General features: G+C 47.4%; 1 protein-coding gene and 1 long non-coding RNA gene across 2 annotated transcripts in view; one reads left to right on the plus strand and one right to left on the minus strand.

Moving 5' to 3' along the window:
* LOC139051840 (uncharacterized) overlaps positions 1-18,678 on the minus strand; it is a 76,938-nt gene that overhangs the window by 43,915 nt on the left and 14,345 nt on the right. The window lies entirely within an intron of this gene.
* Positions 365-8,753, plus strand: LOC139051829 (uncharacterized). The gene is made up of 3 exons (XR_011509575.1): positions 365-755; positions 1,525-1,611; positions 8,559-8,753. It is a non-coding gene; the product is annotated as an uncharacterized lncRNA (long non-coding RNA).

Here is an 18,678-nt window from a genome sequence, read left to right on the forward strand (position 1 = left end):
CAGGTAGCACCGGGAGCAGCGAAATGCGTAATTCACGGGTTTTATGAGAGGTAACCGAAGCGAAAATCGTTCGAATAACGTCACCGCAACGGCTTTCTATAGGGTTAACATTTTCAGATCTCGAAGGCCATGCTTTTGCTGGCTGCAGATAGCCGAAGCGATTCAAATTGAAAATGCGTTATAGAATTTCTTTCTATGCCAAGCTATAGCTTACAATATAGACTTATCTTTGGTTCTCTTTGTCTTGCAACAGCTATGCGCAATTAGGCAGCCGCACAAATCCTCAGATGACGCTAGCCGAGACATTGGCTGGCCCCAACCGACCTGTTCGTGGCGCCACCTACCGTCCCGTTTCCTATCCAATCCAATCCAATCAGTCTGTCGCTCTGTTTTCGAGTCGGTCGGGTGTGCGAGCTGCAACGATGTGCTTGTTAGATCGTGTGTTTTTGTGTTTGCTGTAACCAAATGTGACTTAGTTCGCGTGCGCATAAGCGCCACAGACAGCTTGTGTCTCGCTGCAAACTCGCCGTGTGCGTGGCGCGCCAGCGAAATGTGGACCAATGATGTTCATGCTGTGGAGTGCGTTCCCTTTGTCTCTGGTTGTCGTGGAAAGTTGGGTGGACGTCGCGAAGAAATAATGCGTGTTGTTAGCGTGCCACTGCTCGTCCACTATGCAGCGGTATGTCTGCTGGGAGTAGCATCGAAGCACTGGCAACTTGGAGGGCGCTTTTCGACCGCGTCGGGCCGTTCAAAAGGTGAGTAACCGTGCTTGCTAACTACACACGTGTTGTGCGTGCTTCTCGTGTGGGCATAGGGTGCCTTGCGAACGTAGGAAAGAGAACTCCCACGACAACAGTGAAACCTATGCCGATGCTTGCTGGGTGTCAGAGTTTAGTTGCGCGAATTAATTGCCATAATGCAGAATTGAAAATCTTGATAAGCGTTTTCTTCTGATGAGAAAGATTACGTTCAGAAATAATCGTGTTCATCATGCGCGCTTGTGCGTGAGCTCCCGTTTTTCTGCTGAAGTCGCATGATAACGACTCATCTACCTCTTGACCGATTCTTACTGCTATGACGTTTCCTCGCTTATAAATGATTCGACGTTGTAGAGACTCTCTGCTTACAAGGTTTTCGATTTACGAGCAGTATTGGGGAAAAAAATGTAAGCAATCACAGCGTGCTACTAGTACAAGTTTGTTTTGAAGGAGTGTTGCCATAACTTCGACGTAAGTAAACATTACAAGGGATAGTTACTTAAAGTTATGAAAGAAACTCTAGAATCGTTATGTAAACAAACATTCATGTAATGCGCTGCTGCTCCTGCGTGTGAAATTTTGCCTTGTTGAAGGGGTCCCTGTTATCGTGACATTCATCAGTAACTTTGACTTTGTGCTCTGTTGCCACCCTGCACCAGTGCAGGCATTGTTTTCATGACTGTTTTTACATGCTCCTTGCATGTGTTCACTATGTGATAGTCTTACTGTGCCACAGCTATAAGTTAACACAGAATTCTCTTTGTAGTGGTGAAGCCGTGACCCACAACAGTGTCCACATAACCCGTGGCCATGGCTGCAGCAACACGGCGTGTAATCTGGATGGATATGTCAGGTATGCTTTAAGTGTATGTGTTCACAAAAGTAGGATCTCGGTGTCATTAGTGGATAAGTGTATCGACATATTACTTAATTCATCTTGCTAAATAGGCTAAATATTTCTGCAACATCATTCCACTTGCTGCTTATTTGTGTTTGTAGATATTATGCACAGATTATCTTGTTCTGTTAAAACTACACGTCGCATGTCCTGACGTTTAGTATTTTTCTCGCATCAATTGCTTGGCTGCAAGTCCATTTTATTTTTGCCTATTACACAGTATGTTTCTTTTTATCTTGGTTTTATTTGTTTGGAACTGTTTCTTATGCTGTAGCCCATATTTCCCTGTTTTCCTTTCTGCTTATGATACACACATGTGCTGTTTTTGTCCATGTAAGAATTCGAAGTGTAGTGTGCCATATATGTCACAGGTCTAAGCACGCAGTGTGCCTACCATTGTTTAACATTGATATTTACAATCATGTCTGTCTTGTTCTCAGAATAACAATCACTGGCAAATACACATTTGATGAACTAGAATTTCTTGAAATGAAATAGGAAGGCCAGTATTCATTGTGCTGCAGTTACTTAAGTAGTGAGGTGTTTTCTGGTAAGCTTTCTATTTTTTCTCTCACTTTCTTCGTATTCTTTTCTTTGCAAGCTGCCCTTATTCATGCTGGTAGGCATTGTAGCAGTTGTGAGTGTGTTTACTGCAGCAATGTCACAGCTAGTTTGCACACACTACAGGATGCCAACAGATACCCATCACTGTTTTTGTGCATTTCTGAGAACCAGCTGTGTCCACTCGGCGAAACTTGTAGTGTCCATTTGAATTTACCAATCAGTTCATGTAACATTTCAGGACAAAATTTACGCAGTGAGAGAAGGGAGACTATGCAACATGACCTTGGCTAACAACTGACGGTTTAAGTTGTTGGAAGGACTAACAAAAATAGCACTGGATGTGCACTTATGTTGTGCACCAGTTAATTTGAGAGGGATGGCAGAAGGTATAATTCAAAGGCATAAAATCATGGTAAACGGTGTCTGCATAAAAAGAAGTAAATAGGCACAGACTAATTTCTATCCCTTGTAATCTACAAAGGATGCCTTTCTTCATGCATTGATAGTGGGGGCTGGCTCACACTTATTGTTATTTATGTGGTGCGCCTGACTGATTTCTCTTGCCAATTTTCAGCCATGGGTGAAAAGAGATAAACAATCCTAATCTGGCCTGAAGCCCCATTGCAGATATGTGTGGCCAAGTCCGACGAGCATACTGGTCTTTTGAATGAAATATGGTGATCTCACAGGTACATATTTAGGCACCAGCCAGTCTGCGCTATGTACATTTGACCACATGTGAAAGGAATACAGCACAGTGCCTCTGATACGCACTGGACAAATTTGGTGCTATCTTTAACCAAGCAAGCCTCGCTTGCCTCCTTGCATTTCTCGATTCAATTTTCAATTCAATCAGTTCATGTAAACAGTAAACACACTCACACTTTTGGCAGCGGCGGTTGCGGTCGCGAGCAAGTTGCTAATCTACTTCTACTTTTGCCACAGCATATGCGGAACAATCCACGAGCCGAAGCAAGGAAAGGCTATCACCTCTACACGTGCGGTGCCCAGCTGACCACCTCGTCACGATAGTGACTGGTCTGCTGCGTCTGCCCTCTACCGGCCAAGCTCCCACATATAAGCAGGCATCGCTGACGCTGTCGCTCACTTTTGGCAGCGGCGGTTGCGGTCGCGAGCAAGTCCCTAATCTACTTCTACTTTTGCCACAGGTTGGTCTTTTTTTTCCTTTGCTTTCCAACCATATTTTTTTCTGTGCATACTGCTGCCGCTGCTGCCAAATTTCGTGCTGTTTACACAATGCCGACCAATGCTGAGTTGTCAAAAGAAATGGACGCTTTACGGGCTGAGGTTGCTGTGATGCGTGATAGCCTGAACATGTTTAATGAACTTTTCGAGACGGTTAAGAAGCAGAATATAGATCTTGCTGTTGAAAACAGGGCTTTGAAAGATGAAAATGTCGACTTGGCGCGCAGGGTTTCTGAACTGGAACAGTACTCCCAACTAAATAACGTAGAAATAAAAGGTGTCCCTGCAACTAAAGGTGAAAGCTGTCTTGCGGTTGTTCAGTCTATGGGTGATGCTATAGGATGCAAAATCGCTCCTGAGGATGTCGATACTGCACATCGTGTACCAGCTAAAAAGGAAACAAATATTATTGCACGCTTTTGCTCCCGAGAAAAAAAACTGAGTTCGTGAAAAAGGCACGCAAGGCTCGCTTGACCACTGTGAACCTTGGGTTTCCACAAAAGGATCAGAAGCCTTTATACGTAAATGAACATCTTACGCAAGAAAGAAAGCGGCTGTTTGCACAAGCTCTTGAGTTGAAAAAGGCAAGAGGCTGGAAACACCTCTGGACAGACCACTGCGTAATCAAGGCGCGAAAGACAGATGACAGCCGTGTGTACCGGATCTCTAGTGCGGGTGATCTTACTGTTTTCACCTAGCTTACTAGTGTTTGCGGCTGCATATCTTAAACCTTCTCAAGAATGTTTTCTTGTCAGGATCTTAAAAAACATTTCAGTGATGAAACTTCCAAGTTATCGCTAATACATTTCAATATTCGTAGTCTACGAAAAAACTATGATAGCCTCATAGCATTTCTTTCCATAATTAATCACAACTTCTCTTTTATCTGTCTATCTGAGACATGGTTGTCACCGGACGATAGAAATTTATATGCGCTACCAGAGTACAATGCAGATTACTGCTATCGTGCTACGCCACGTGGCGGCGGATCTGCCATATTTATTAAATCATCATTGCCATACAAACGCCGCAATGATCTTGCCTTTTGTAATCTGATCTGCGAATCTATATGGTTAGAATTTGATCAGAGTGTTTTTTCAATTGATGGCCGGAACACAGTGTTAGCGTGCATTTATCGTTCACCATCATCGTCATACTCTGAGTTTTGTCTGCAGTTTGAAAAATTGTTGCACACTGTTGCGAACGAAAACAAAAATGTCATTATCTGCGGAGACATCAACATAAACATTATCGACCCTAATAGTCCATCATGTTCTGATTATCTTGCGTCTTTTCTTAGCTATGGCCTTGCTTCTCTAATCACTTCTCCAACTAGATGTGACATGACAGGATCTAATACGTTAATTGATCACATACTAACCAACTTTACTACAGATCATACGGCAGTAGTCATCGAGCACAGCATAACCGACCACTACCCTGTATTTTTGAGTTTAGCTGGAGAAAATTCTAAAGCGACTGAAAAGAAAGAGAAAGTACATTTCGACTCTCAAAAATTTATTTCTATGATACAGTCAAATGACTGGACCGCAGTACTCTGTGAATCTTCCGCGGAAGAGGCTTATCAGTTGTTCTTGGCTGAAGTTACACGCTGCATTCATGAATGCACTACTATATCTATCCTAACTCGTTTCTTCAGTTCCCCTCGAAAACCTTGGGTCACGAAAGCGCTACTTCGATGTATATTGAAGAAAAATCGGCTCCACAAAAACGTAATTTGTCAACCATTTAACTGTGAACTTAAATCTCGTTTCAAAAAATATTCTAACACGCTTGCAGCAGCACTTAAATGTGCTAAACGAGATTACTTTCAGAACAAGATTTTGAATAATGCCAATAATACGAGGCGCAACTGGCAGGTCATTAACGAATTCTTAAATAATAAATGCCGTGAGCATGTAACAAAAATAAAAACTGAGACACATACATACTGCCACCCAGCTGATATCGCGAATGCCTTCAGCGAGTATTTTAGCAGTACTTGCGATTCTCAAACAGATCCCCCATTACCAACATTGCCTCGTCATCTTCATTCTTTTTACTTGCGACCTACGAATGCAAAGGAAGTTCTTCATGTTATATCTTCGCTTAGGTCTACTGGACCTGGCCTAGACTCTGTTGACCCATCACGTATCAAGTTAGTTTCTAATGAACTGTCTCCTATCATAGCCGATATTGTTAACAAAATGTTTAAAGCAGGCATATTTCCCAGTTCTCTGAAAGTTGGTAAAATAACACCTGTTCACAAAAAAGGCAATCGTGAACTTCTGAATAACTACAGGCCTATTTGTATTCTTTCATTTTTCAGTAAAATCATTGAACGACTAGTTCATACACGTTTATCATCCTACCTAGCAAAATTTAATCTACTATCACCTAAACAGTATGGCTTTCGGCAGGGTTGCTCAACTGAGCTTGCGCTTCTAACCTTTGCCGACAAAGTCAAGAAGGCAATCGACCAAGGCCTGCTGGTTGGAAGTGTATTCATAGATTTAACAAAAGCCTTTGACACCATTAATCACAAAATTCTAATACATAAACTTGAATCTTACGGCATAACTGGCCCAGCACTTCAGCTTATTTCTAGCTACCTAACTAATCGTACTCAAGTTGTTCAGATTGACGGCAAACTCTCATCTGCTAAGAACATATATCAAGGCGTTCCTCAGGGCTCGATCCTTGGCCCGCTGCTGTTTCTGCTATTTATCAACGACCTACCTAATGTTCTAACCACTACAGACTGTATATTATATGCAGACGACACCACTATTTTTACTTGTGCTAACGATGTCGAGGAGCTACAGCAAAATGTTAACGTTGATCTGCATAACATAACTTCCTGGTGTCAAAAGAACATGTTGTGCATCAATCCTCTAAAAACGGTTTTTATGGTTTTTCATTCCTCCCCGACACTAATTTCGAACTCTATATCGGTGCGTCTTGAAAACAACTTAATACCAATATCTGTTAGCACTAAGTTTCTTGGCGTAGTTTTAGACAGGCATCTGAAATTCAATCTTCATGCGCAGTCACTTGTCCGTAAGATATCGTTTGGAATACGCGCCATAATCAAAACCCGCTCGTACTTTCAGCCACACATTATCCATTCCCTTTATCATGCACACATTCACAGCCATTTATCTTACTGCATATCAGCCTGGGGAAACACATACCTCGCTCACCTCAGCCAACTTCAACGCATGCAGAATCAGGCGATTCGCCTCATGACTTTCAGCCATTTCCTATCGAATGCAACGCCACTTTATTGCAGTTTAAACATTCATCCTCTTCATCAGCTCTTTCAGTTAAAGTTAACAATCGTGATCTATAAGTTATTTCGTAATATTGCACACATAGATGGCTTTGTTACTGAAACTTTTGTAAATACTAACACTACTCGGTTCTCTGAACTCGATAATCGTCTTTTGCCTAAAGTGCGCACAAACTATGGTAAGTTCACTACCACATTTTCGGGAATAAAACTATGGAATTCTATTCCACATACCATAAAATCATCCCCCACAGAGCACATATTCAAGAATCAGGTTAAGAAATACTTTATGCAGCAACTCTCTTCATCCTAACCACTGCCTTTGTGAGTGTAATCATAATTGACTTAGCTATTGTACTACACGTTTATTACTCATATTTTTATTGTATTTTACATTTGCATTGCTTGTTCACTACAGAAGTCTTCTTCGCAATTTTTTGCCTTACAGTTTTGAGTTCTTCTTTTTTCGCGCTGTTTCTTATTTAGTCTGTAATGCCACCGTAACCAATGTTTGATCTGTATTGTCTTTTTTATTTTTTCATGTATGGGAGTCCCCCTGACAGTTTGTAACTTTGGGACTCCCTGTGTAATGCTCATTTTGCATACAATTCTTGTAAATCTGACATCATTGATGAATAAACTTGAACTTGAACTTGTAACTTTTCAGGACAAAATTTGCGCAGCAAGGGAAGGGAGACCATACAACATGACTGTTGTGCATATGCTGCCTAATTTATTTTTGCTGAAAATATACGTGCATTGCAGTCCACAAGTGAATTGACAAAGGCACCCAGGCATTGGAGGCTTGCTTAGTTAAAAATACCCAAAATTTGTCTCGTATCTTTCAGGGTTAATGTAGGCTACTCTTTTGATCACGTGCATATTTGGTCCAATGTACATCGGGCACGCTGACTAGCCGGTGCCTCAGCATGCGCCTAGGAGAGCACCATAATTCACTCAAAGGACCAGTGTGCTCGTCTTATTTGACCATGCATTGACCCGACAAGCTGTGCACTGGATTTAGCTTGTTTATCTGTTTCGTTCGCCTATGGCAACCGACTGATACAACAAAATCAGTGAAGAATACCACAGCCAAAAATGGGACGTGTGTCAGTCGACGCTCATTATGATTGCATGACAAAGAGGAATACTCTCTAATGACGTGGCATAGCAACCACCATGCTTATTTATTAAATTATTTTTATGCAAGCTTGTTTGTCATGCTTCTACGCATTTGTTTTTCAACTTGTGCCCTCCCTCTGAAAGCAGTGCTCGGGTGTAAATGATAAAAAACCCCAGACATGGTGTGGTGTATTTCTTGAATGGGATATATGCCATCATTCAGGAGGCCCACACATGCATGACATAGTAGGCTTGGAATGTATGAGAACTGTGCCCGTAGCTGATGCAAATATTCTATAACGACTGGCACTTGGATGTCTCTGGGATGCATTGGGTTGCCCATACACAAACACTCCTACGCTCATTTCCATGCCAAGTAATTAGTGAGAATTTCTCATTCACGCTAGCAATCCACAGACACTGCTGTCCTTTGTCAAGTGGAAACCGATATAGCTGAAGTAGTTCACGACATGTACACACGCCACAGCTGATCCATGTTGCACATTTGTTCAGCCAAGAGCAATTTCTGCTTACTGTAGTTACTGCTGCACCCAAAGGCCACACAGTGGTTCCTCAACTTTGTGTGAACCGACAGCACATAAATTTTTCGCAGAACTAGCTATAACGTCTCCAGACCGTTCTGCAGCAAGTGATACAGCGTGTATTTCTGTGGTTGATTGCCAAGTTTTGTTAATTATCTGTCCTTTCTACCATGCAGGGTACACATGCACTTACTTCAAGATGACAACACTCCACCTCAAGAACAGCCTCTCCTCAGTGATAAGTAGCGAGATTAAATGAAAGGGAGATATCACATCCGTAACCAGGCTAATACTGTGTTTTCCTTTCATTTAACCTCCTTCTGCATTTAAGGAAGCGTTGATATGCCCAATAAATGTTTTTGTTAAATTTCTTTCGTTGAGTAATGTCTAACATGCAGCATATGTAGGGCCCATGTACATGTCAGAAGTGCTGCATCTTCACTGGACATACATGCATACAGGCTGCATATATATAGCACCAAAGATAGTCACGCAAAGGTAACATATTTAAATAAGGTCTGACTGCCATTGGGACACATGAGAAAATGTTACCACACGTGGTGGCCAATTTTGTTATAGGAGTAATACGAGCACCGGCAGTCTAATGTATAAGCTCATTAGAGATTCGCAAGGAAGACGTGAGAAAGTCGCAAGAAAACTGCTTTGGAGCGCACATTAGGAAGACATTTCATGCTCACAAGAAAAGCACTCGTCAAGAGTTCTACAGAAAGACGGTGGCCAATATGTTATAGAATGACAGGAATACATCAGAAAATTCCAAAGAAACTCATCAGAAAGTCTAATGGCTGTGATGTCAAAACTCGTCAGACTTTCATGTGAAACTCATCTCATATTTTCATAAGGGTAGGGAAAGCTCTCGAGAAGCCAGAAAGTACATTTATTAAACTGGTAGTCAATACAAACATCAATTTTAACGTCCCGTCCGAATCTGAAGCTAGTTACACAAAACATGGCCGAATGGTCGCCGGTGGCCACTAACGGCGCACCGCGACAGAGAGAGAAAAAAGAAACGAGGAACAAAGAAAAAAGAACCCCAGCAGTAAGAAGTTGCCTATCCTTCGGTCAGCGCCTGCCATCGCGCACCCCACAGCAGAGAAAAGGGAAATAGAAAGAAACGAGAGACGAACAGACGGGGCCACGATCGGCAGACGCTGCCTCAGGACATCGAGACGACGGAAGAGTGCGGGCGCGCCCGCCGATGTCGGGAGCCCGACGAGCCGAAGTAACCATCGGCCGGCGGCGGACAAAGGGGGCGCCGCCGGCAGAGAAGGAACACGTACGCACCTTCAGACGACCCGATGTGATCTCCCCGGGACCCGACTTGCGCGCGCTTACCCGGAGTGCCCGCAAGCAGGGCCCGAATCCCGCCAAAATGTTAGCCAATGGCGAAAGCCTGTTGACCTTCGTGTGGGCGGGATGACAGCAGAGCAACAGTGTTTTATGACCCGCTGCCACCCCGTCCAGGCAGGGAGGAGAGGGAGTCAGAGGACTAAATTGTGCCGTTGATCCCCACCGTCGACCGTTACCTTGCAAGGACGAACATTTAGTCCCTCAAATTTGCGCACGACACTTCGCCTCTTCACACGGCACGCACGGTGGATTAACCGTTGATCGAAAGTTCCAACGGCTGCCGTTAGTCCCCTTTTCCCCGTTTTCGGCTTAGAGTGCAGTCCAGTTCTTGGTGCCTGCGAACCTCATCTACAGTAACCAGCTTCGTGTCTGTGACAGTAGCAACTTGAAATTCAACAAACTCCTCTACCACATCCACCGCACTGATCGACGGCTTCTCATCCGGAGCTCTTGAAAGAGTATCCGCAGTGGCTAGCTGTTTGCCTGGAACGTAGACCACGCTAAACTGGTAACGCATAAGTTGGATGCGGAACCGTTGAATACGGGGGGGGGGGCATCGTGTCCAAGTCAGCGTTTCCAAGTAGTGTTGCCAGCGGCTGGTGATCGGTTTCTACCGTGAAGTTTGGGCCACGCACATATTGGTCAAAGCGGTACACTGCCCATGCTACCGCCAGCGCTTCTTTCTCTGTTTGGCTGTAGCGCTTCTCCACTTCAGTAAGCGACCTGGATGCGAACGCTACCGCGCGTCGTTCACCTGATGGTTGTTCTTGCAGAAGAACCGTGCCCAATCCAAATGAGCTCGCGTCGCATGAGACAATGTTATTACGACAGGGATGATACTTAGCGACGCACAGGTCCGAGGTGAGCATCGCTTTTACCTGATTAAAAGCGGTCTCTTGAAGCGGTCCCCATTGCCATGCATTTTTCTCACCTAGCAAAGCGCGAATAGGGGCGGTTGCTTGCGAAAGGTTGGGCAGGAAGCGACCAATATGATTAGCCATGCCGAGGAATCGCCTAACCCCGGCGACGTCCTTAGGTGGCTCCAAGTTGCGCAGTGCCTCGAGTTTGCTGGGACTTGGCGAGATACCGTTGGCGTCGATCACCACACCCAGAAAATCTACTTTGTCTTGACCGAAGCAGCATTTTGACTTGTTGAGTTTAACTCCGACTGTCTTCAAACGTGCAAGCACCTCCACAAATCGCTTGTCGTGCTCTTCTCGATCTTTGCCAAAAACCAGAATGGCATCTATCATGTTGACGACGTTCGGTTGCCCCTCCAGAATTCGAGCCATTTCTCTCTGAAAATATTCCGGTGCTGAAGTCAAGCCAAAAGGTAGACGACAGTAGCAGTAGCGTCCAAATGGTGTGATGAATGTGGTATACTCTTGAAATTCTCGGGACCATCGTACTTGGTGAAATCCTGCTGTCGCGTCGAGCTTCGAGAACACTTTGGCGTCGCCCAGTTGCCCGAGTACCCATTCGACCGTTGAAAGCACATGCTTTTCACGGAGAACTTCTTTGTTGAGCTTTGTTAAGTCCACACATATTCGGATCCCTCCTGATGCCTTCCGTACTGCGACCAGACCGGCACACCATGGCGTCGGCTCCGTAATGCGCCTGATGAGACCTTGTTTTTCCATCTGGTCCAGCTCCTCCTTTACCTGGTTGCACAGAGGAATGGGAATTCTGCGAGGTGCTCTGAGAGCAAATGGCCTGGCATTTGGCTTGAGTCGAATAGTGTACTCCTCCCCTACAGTACCAAGCCCTTCGAAGATGTCTTGGCCAGGCGTTGCGTCGCTTGCAGAGCAAGCTTGCTTTTCAGGTCGCTGTGCGGCGTCGATGAACTTCACGACTCCCAATGCGAGGATAGCAGGGTAGCATAGTAGAGGTGTAGACTGTGAAGGCATGACGTACACTGACTGCACACAGGTGCGGCTCTTCCGATCCAACGTAGCTGTGAATTGGCCTGTTACTTTCAAAGGGCAATTTCCTGGACCGGTGAGAAGACCCTCCGGTTTTTCGAGTCGCGACGGTACTCCTCAAAAAGTGCTTGGAACGACGGTAACTTCTTCTCCTGAGTCGACCTTGAATTTGAGTGGGACTCCATTCACGTGGACCCAAACAAACTTAGCCTTTGCCTCATGACTGCTCTTGACAGCATGCATCTCGATGGCATGTGACTGTCGGCTTTGCGTACGCTGTTTGGCTAAGCAAACTGCTTCGAAGTGTCCTTTCTTTTTGCAAAACTTGCAAACAGCTTTGTTGGCTGGACAAAATTTCCGGTGATGCTCATCTCGTCCGCAGAAGTGACACGATCTGTGCGCGCCGGCGAGGAGCGTTTCTCTTGCTGCCGACGCTTGATTACGCGACGGCCTTCTCGTTGGCCTGTGTTTCGCTACATCAATGGCGACTGGCCCAGATAAATGGCTTTCTCGTTCGCGTTTTTCTCATTCAGCATCTTCTTGGAGCCGTGCATGCAGAAGCGTTTTATCGAGCGTCAAGTCAGAAGTACGGCAGAGTTGCTCCTATAACCTGCTGTCCAGCCACGGAGTAAGACATATAGGAGGTGAAACTCCCGTCAGCGCGAGCGAGCGCGGGCGACCAGATAAAAATTGTTGCATGCGCCGACGCTACCCTATGCAGTGGCGGCACCATGCGGCGCGTCGTAGAAGCCGCAGCGGGGGGAAAAAAAAAAGCACCGCCAGGCAGGCGGCTCGGCAGCTCCGGCGCTCGCTCCGGCGGCGCCCGCTCAAAGCAGACGACAAGCAGACGACACGGGTGTTTGCTTCAGCGGGCACGCCGTAACGTTGTATTTGTACGCCCTTAAGTCCAACAACAACAGATTTTGTCGGTGTCGGTTCGAGCGCCGCAATACTAACATTTTTTTACTGTGCTCAAATGGCTGAAGCGTAGCAGCAGTTGCTCTTCGGGCTACAAGCGGTAAAGAAGCGCGCGAGAGTGCCCTCAGTAAAAGTCAGGCCACGGTGAGTCAGGCGCGCGCGGCCGAACGGGAGCAACACGCTCGACCGGTTGTCCTGGCAACCGAAACGGCGGTAATTTCTTCCCATGTCGCCAGGTGCCGCCAGCATGAAAATATATGCGCGGGCTTGTGACTTTTTCTGGTCGCCACAAACAGCGGAGTTTCCACTCCTAAATATTTCTTGCTCCGTGTGTCCAGCAGACCAACAATAAATCGGTCTCGAACGAGCCTGTCCTCAGTGGACGCTGAGCCGTAGTTGCATCTTTTTACCATGTTTCGCAACGCGGAATAAAAGGCATCGACCCTCTCGTCTTGCTGCGTCCGCTTGTGAAAACGATAACTCTCGTGAACTTCGTTTAGCGGATGCACGAAATACGAGGTGAACTTGCTTTTAACAACGCTGTACGACTGACTGAACTTCTTCGGCCGAAAAGTTGAAAGACGCCATCACGCGTCGACCTTGAACACCCATGCAATAAAGAAGCGTTCGTACCCGAACCTCGTCGGTAGCATGGTGCAATCCTGTAGCGTAGTCATAGTCCTCGAACTGCTCAATCCAGATGGCCATGCACTTGGGTCGGCGAAGTCGAAGTTCGATGGCTGTTGGAGTCCAGGTACCCCGGCAAACACAGCAGCGTCCGGTTTCGCCATTAAGGAGAGCGAACGGCGACCACTTCTGACACCATGTACGACGTGGGGTGCTGACAGACGCTAGCCGCGTCTACACAAGTGACTCGGAGCCCCTTGACCGAACGAATGAATGCACCTTTGTTCCACAACCGCATATATAGAACGCATGGCGCGTAGCGCCCTCTACAACAGCGTTGTCCTTTATAGCCTTATGTAAGTTAACGATGGACTGTTTGATGTTTGAGAAAACCGTGACGCCGTACCGGGTGAAGGGGACGCGGTACTTCGCGAGGCCGAGTTGCCAGGGGGGGAACGCGATCCGCCCGCAAGGGGCGGCCCCGCTACCGGGTATTTACCATCTGTTGTTGCTGCTCCCAGCTCCCCGGCTTCCGTTTGTGGCACCTCGGTTCCCACTGTTCCCCTGGATCCCGAGCAACGCATTACCGCCTCCATTCACCGCATAGTAGAGAAGCAAAAACTAATCACAGACTTGATCTTCCACGCCTCCTCCAAAGTGCCAAATGCTCAACCCTCGCAAATCGTATCCTGGCTTGCCGAGATTTTACAGGAATGCGCTGACGTTCGAGCGATTACTGCCCATCAGGCGGGTCGCGTTGAAGAGTTGCGGGACCAGCTGCAACAGCGCCTTGCTGGCGATACGATGGCGGCTCCACCGCGTCCTCCTTGTCAGCCCAGGACATACGCGGCTGCGGCGCACCTTGGTATGCAGGCTGCTTCACGCTCGTTTGGGCACCAGCTCACCAGGGACTTAGAGGGAACGAGGAGGCTCATTCGGTCGCCCGAGGTCTCACTTACCGGTCGACCCCCGGAAGCCCCCAAACCACCGAAACTATAATCAGAAGAGAGGATATGCGCGCATACCATGAAATCATATCATACTACAGACTAAATCGCTAAATCTACCAGGGAGCGGACAGAACGCTCAGTAAGAAAGATGAGGTTATGTGGAGGAAATTGCAGACGGGGGTTTTTCCAAACCCCGTACTCTACAGCAAGTGGCATCCAGGAGTGTACAGGTCAAAGTGCAGGTTCTGTGATGAGGCAGCAAATCTGGTTCACATGGTGTGGACATGTCCGGCTAAACATGATAACTCGCGAACTCTAGAATCCTGGGAGGCTTTGCTCCGCAGCCCAGACCCCAACGTCCAGCGGGACATCATCGGTCAAGCCCTTGCTGCTGCTGCGTCTCAAGGCATTCCGGCCGACGGCTAGGGGCGAAGGGGGAGAAGCATTTCTCTTCTGACGTTCATTGACTGGTGTTTTTAATAAAGTTCTTCCTCCTCCTCCTCCACGACCCGGCCGCTCCCAATCAGGACCCCTGCAGATGTTCAACCAACGGTCCCGGACCTGCCGATACTTCCTCCACGGCGCGATGCAATCAAACGAGAGCACGAATTTATCCTGTTCCTCACCCCTGTCGTTCCTTCAGCCTCGCCGGCGCGCGATGTCGTAGCCCTTCTCAAGGCCAACATAGAGCCAATAACGGAGGGAATCGGTGACGTCTCGATGCGCCGTACACGACACGGCATCAAAATCTTCACTAACGAGCGTCACTCTTTCGACCATCTCAAGGCTGCAATTGAAAGGAACCCGATAACGCGTACCGCGGTTTCCATAAAGGTTGCCCAAAAACGACAACCCCATATTCGGATATCAGGTGTTGATCCCGACGTACCAGCTCATGCCCTCCTTGCTGCTATCAATGCACGCAACCCATCAACCCAACTCGATCCTGATACCTGTAAAATACGAGTCTCTTTCCGGGAACGCTCCGGAAACTTCACCCATGTCCTTGCCGTCGATGCAGCGTCCTTCCGCTCCCTTACTGCCCTCGACCGTTTGATCATAGGCTGGACTTCGGTGACGGTGCGAGAAGACCTACATGTCCCTACCTGCACTTACTGCTCAACGTACGGACACTCCAAACGCGCCTGTCCCCATAAGTCGGACCCTTCGCGGATGGTGTGCAGGAAATGTGCTGAGGCGCATTTAGCAGAAACGTGCTCGGTGCGTATGGGGGACGCTGCGGTATCGTGCGCCGAGTGCCGGCGGGTAGCTAGGCCGTCGTCGCATCCCACGAGAGATGCGACTTGCCCAGTGATGCTAGAACGCATAGCGCGTATGCGCATGCGCACAGACTATGGATAACATAGCATGCACCACCTACTCCTGTCCCCTGGGGGCTGCGCGATGGCTCTGGCCATTTATACTCCCTGCCATCAGATACACTGGTATCCTTTCTATACCTAGGCTTCTGGACTTGACGCTTATGTCAGTTTGCCGCTGTGCAGCCCCTTTCTCTAGAGTGCGGGTGCATGCGCCCCTCTATTCTCCTCAATCCTTGTTCCCGTCTGGTTGCTCCCCTTGTCCCTCGCTTCGTTCTAGTGGTCTGCTTCTCTCTTTTCTTCCTTCCTATCTTCTATCTCTCTTTCCTCACTCTTCTCCTCTTCTCTGTTACCTTCTGCCTCCCCTTAACTTCGCGCATTCTGCCTTTCTTTATTTCTGTCTCCCGCGATACTATACTCATCTTAACGTTCTCTTCCCCTTTCTTTTCTATACTCAACCATGGCCCATTCCATACCCATTAAATTTTTACAGGCTAATCTGGCACATTCCCGACAACCCACATTGTTGTTGTCGGACTTTCAGGGAGGAAGAAGAAGTGCCTCGGAAGAAGAACGCCTATAGCTGTGGTCTCTTCATTTTCCTGTGTCTCGGACGTTTTTCAACATCAGAGACTGTGCAAAGGGCACAACGTCATCCTCCAGGATGGGGGATAAGAATCCCAACCAAGCGTTTGACCCTGGTCGTCCACCACTGGCTGCATCGAAGACAAGGGACCGCACTGGCCCTTCCGCAGTAGCCCTTGAATCTTCCGATAGCTCAACGGTTGAAGAAATGGAATCGGACAACGATTTCACACTTGCCGTGGGTCGCCGTTTGAAGAGAAAACTCAGGAGGACATCAACAGACAGTGAATCGTTGCCCAAGCAGGACAGTGGTAAGCAATCATTCACTGTTGCTTACGTCCCTACCACAGCTACCGACGATCTGAATACTTTGAACAGGCAAAGCTTAACGGAGTACTTTGAGCGAATTGCGCCCGGCCAAGTCAGCGAGATCAGAATTAACGCTCGGAGGAACATCCTTTCGGTGGACGTGAACAAGTCAATCCTGGATACGTTAAAGGCTGCCACACTACTAGGAAACATCCCAGTGCGCTCCTTCTTTGCGTATGGAAAAGGAACCTCGACTGGCGTTATCTCTTATGTGGACGAAGAAATCGCAGACACTGACCTCCAGAAGCTTTTGAATTCCACCGCACCGATAGTGCAGATTCACCGCTTCGGTCAATCCCATTGTATTAAAATAGTATTTGACTCTGAAACATTACCTGACTACGTAAAAGTAGGATACATAAGACACCGTGTGCGCCCTTACGTGCCAAAATTGGTGCAGTGTCGGAAGTGTTTCAAAATAGGACACGTAAGCGCAGCTTGTAAGGGCGGCGTAACATGCCAACGGTGTGGAGGGGCCCATCAAAATGATAGCTGCGATGCTACTACCCTAAAATGTCCCAATTGCGCCGGTCCACATGAAGCGACATCAAAAGCCTGCCAGAAAATCAAGGACGAAATGTCAGTGCTTCGAAAGATGGTGCGGGACAACTCCACTCACAGACAGGCTGCTACATCGATACGCCGCCGCAGACGTCGATCGCGACACAGACGACAGCAAGACAAGAGTGCTTCCCGTACAGATGGACCATCGGCCGCATGGCAAGCTCCTCGCTTGCCAAGTTTGCTTCTGCGATCAAGATGCGGGCCTGACGTACCTTCTTCGGCCGCAGCACGTGGAACACATGCGCTGCATAAAACGACGCCTCCGCCGACCGACTCTGACATTGACTGGCCGTCGCTCCCACCCAAACAAACAGGCTTAAACGCGTCGGGTGATGTGTCTGCAAAGGTGGTTGAGAATGATAAGACAGAAAATGAAAATGTACGAAGTATGCTGAAACACCTGATAACTACGATGCGTTCACTTCTCTGCGGACTACAGACGCCGGTTGCTAAGACCGCGCTACATGTTCTAGATGCTTTGGAACCGCTCCTCGCGGCTCTACAATAAGGCATCATGGCGCTATCTTTTGAAAACCAATTACGAAGATCTGCAATAATGCAGTGGAATGCCAGAGGCCTACGAGGCCGCCTCGCAGACTTTCGCCAATGGATGTTTAAATACCAGTTTCCCGTGGCTGTAATATGTGAACCAAACATGACGTCTTCACTACGTGTATCTGGATATGTGCCACTGTGGTCAAAGAATGATCACAATTCAAGCAAAGTGCTCACTTTTGTTCGTCGGAATTTAACGTGCCTTCGTAAAGACATTCCTGCACATGCTTCCAACGAGTACGTTTGCATAACGCTGAAGTACAAGCGGCGCACACTCTCAGTAATTGGCGGGTATATACCCCCAACATCGAGCATAGACTGTTCATATTTGCTGTCCATACTGAAAGCTTGTCCGGGTCCCCACATAGTCATCGGTGACTTTAATGCCCACCATCCGATGTGGGGCTCTGCTTCGACGAACGCCCGCGGTAGAGACTTGGCTGACTTCATGCTTAGTCAAGGCTTGATGGTGATCAATGATGGCTCGCCAACATACCTTCGGGGCTCTAACTACAGCAGTTGTCTTGAAATTGCGTTTGTTTCAAAAAGCCTGCTGTGTGCTACACGATGGTGTACTGATCTCGACACCCATGGAAGTGACCATCTACCAACATATGTTCAGCTGAAATGGTTACGTCCCCCAGCTCCTCACACTGTGCGTTCTATCGATTGGCCAACATTTCGACAATTAGTGACCAATGCATGTCAAGCCATCCAAGCACCATCCAATATTGAAGATGTCATCACGGCAACTTTACGTGACACAACAAAACACCTCAGCGCACCCTCACCGAGATCATCTATTGATGACCAGTACGAGTGACTTCGCGCGATACAGCGTCGAGCAGAACGGAAATACAGAAGGACCAAATCACCATTAGACGTCACTGCATCACGCCGGGCTCAACGTCATGTCCTGCGACACCTTGACAAGCTTGACAAACAACGCTGGAGATCATTCTGCGGCTCTCTGGATCCGAGAAAACCTCTCTCTAGAATTTGGAAAATTGTACGAAGCCTTCGCTCGCCTCCACAACAGCTTCATCCGTTCGGCGCTGTGGCCATACGGCAAGGCCGGCGTAAAGTTGAGGTCGCCGATGACTTCTGCAAATTACT

This window comes from Dermacentor albipictus, unplaced genomic scaffold, assembly GCF_038994185.2.
Source record: "Dermacentor albipictus isolate Rhodes 1998 colony unplaced genomic scaffold, USDA_Dalb.pri_finalv2 scaffold_15, whole genome shotgun sequence".
In the NCBI taxonomy this organism is placed as follows: Eukaryota; Metazoa; Arthropoda; class Arachnida; order Ixodida; family Ixodidae; genus Dermacentor; species Dermacentor albipictus.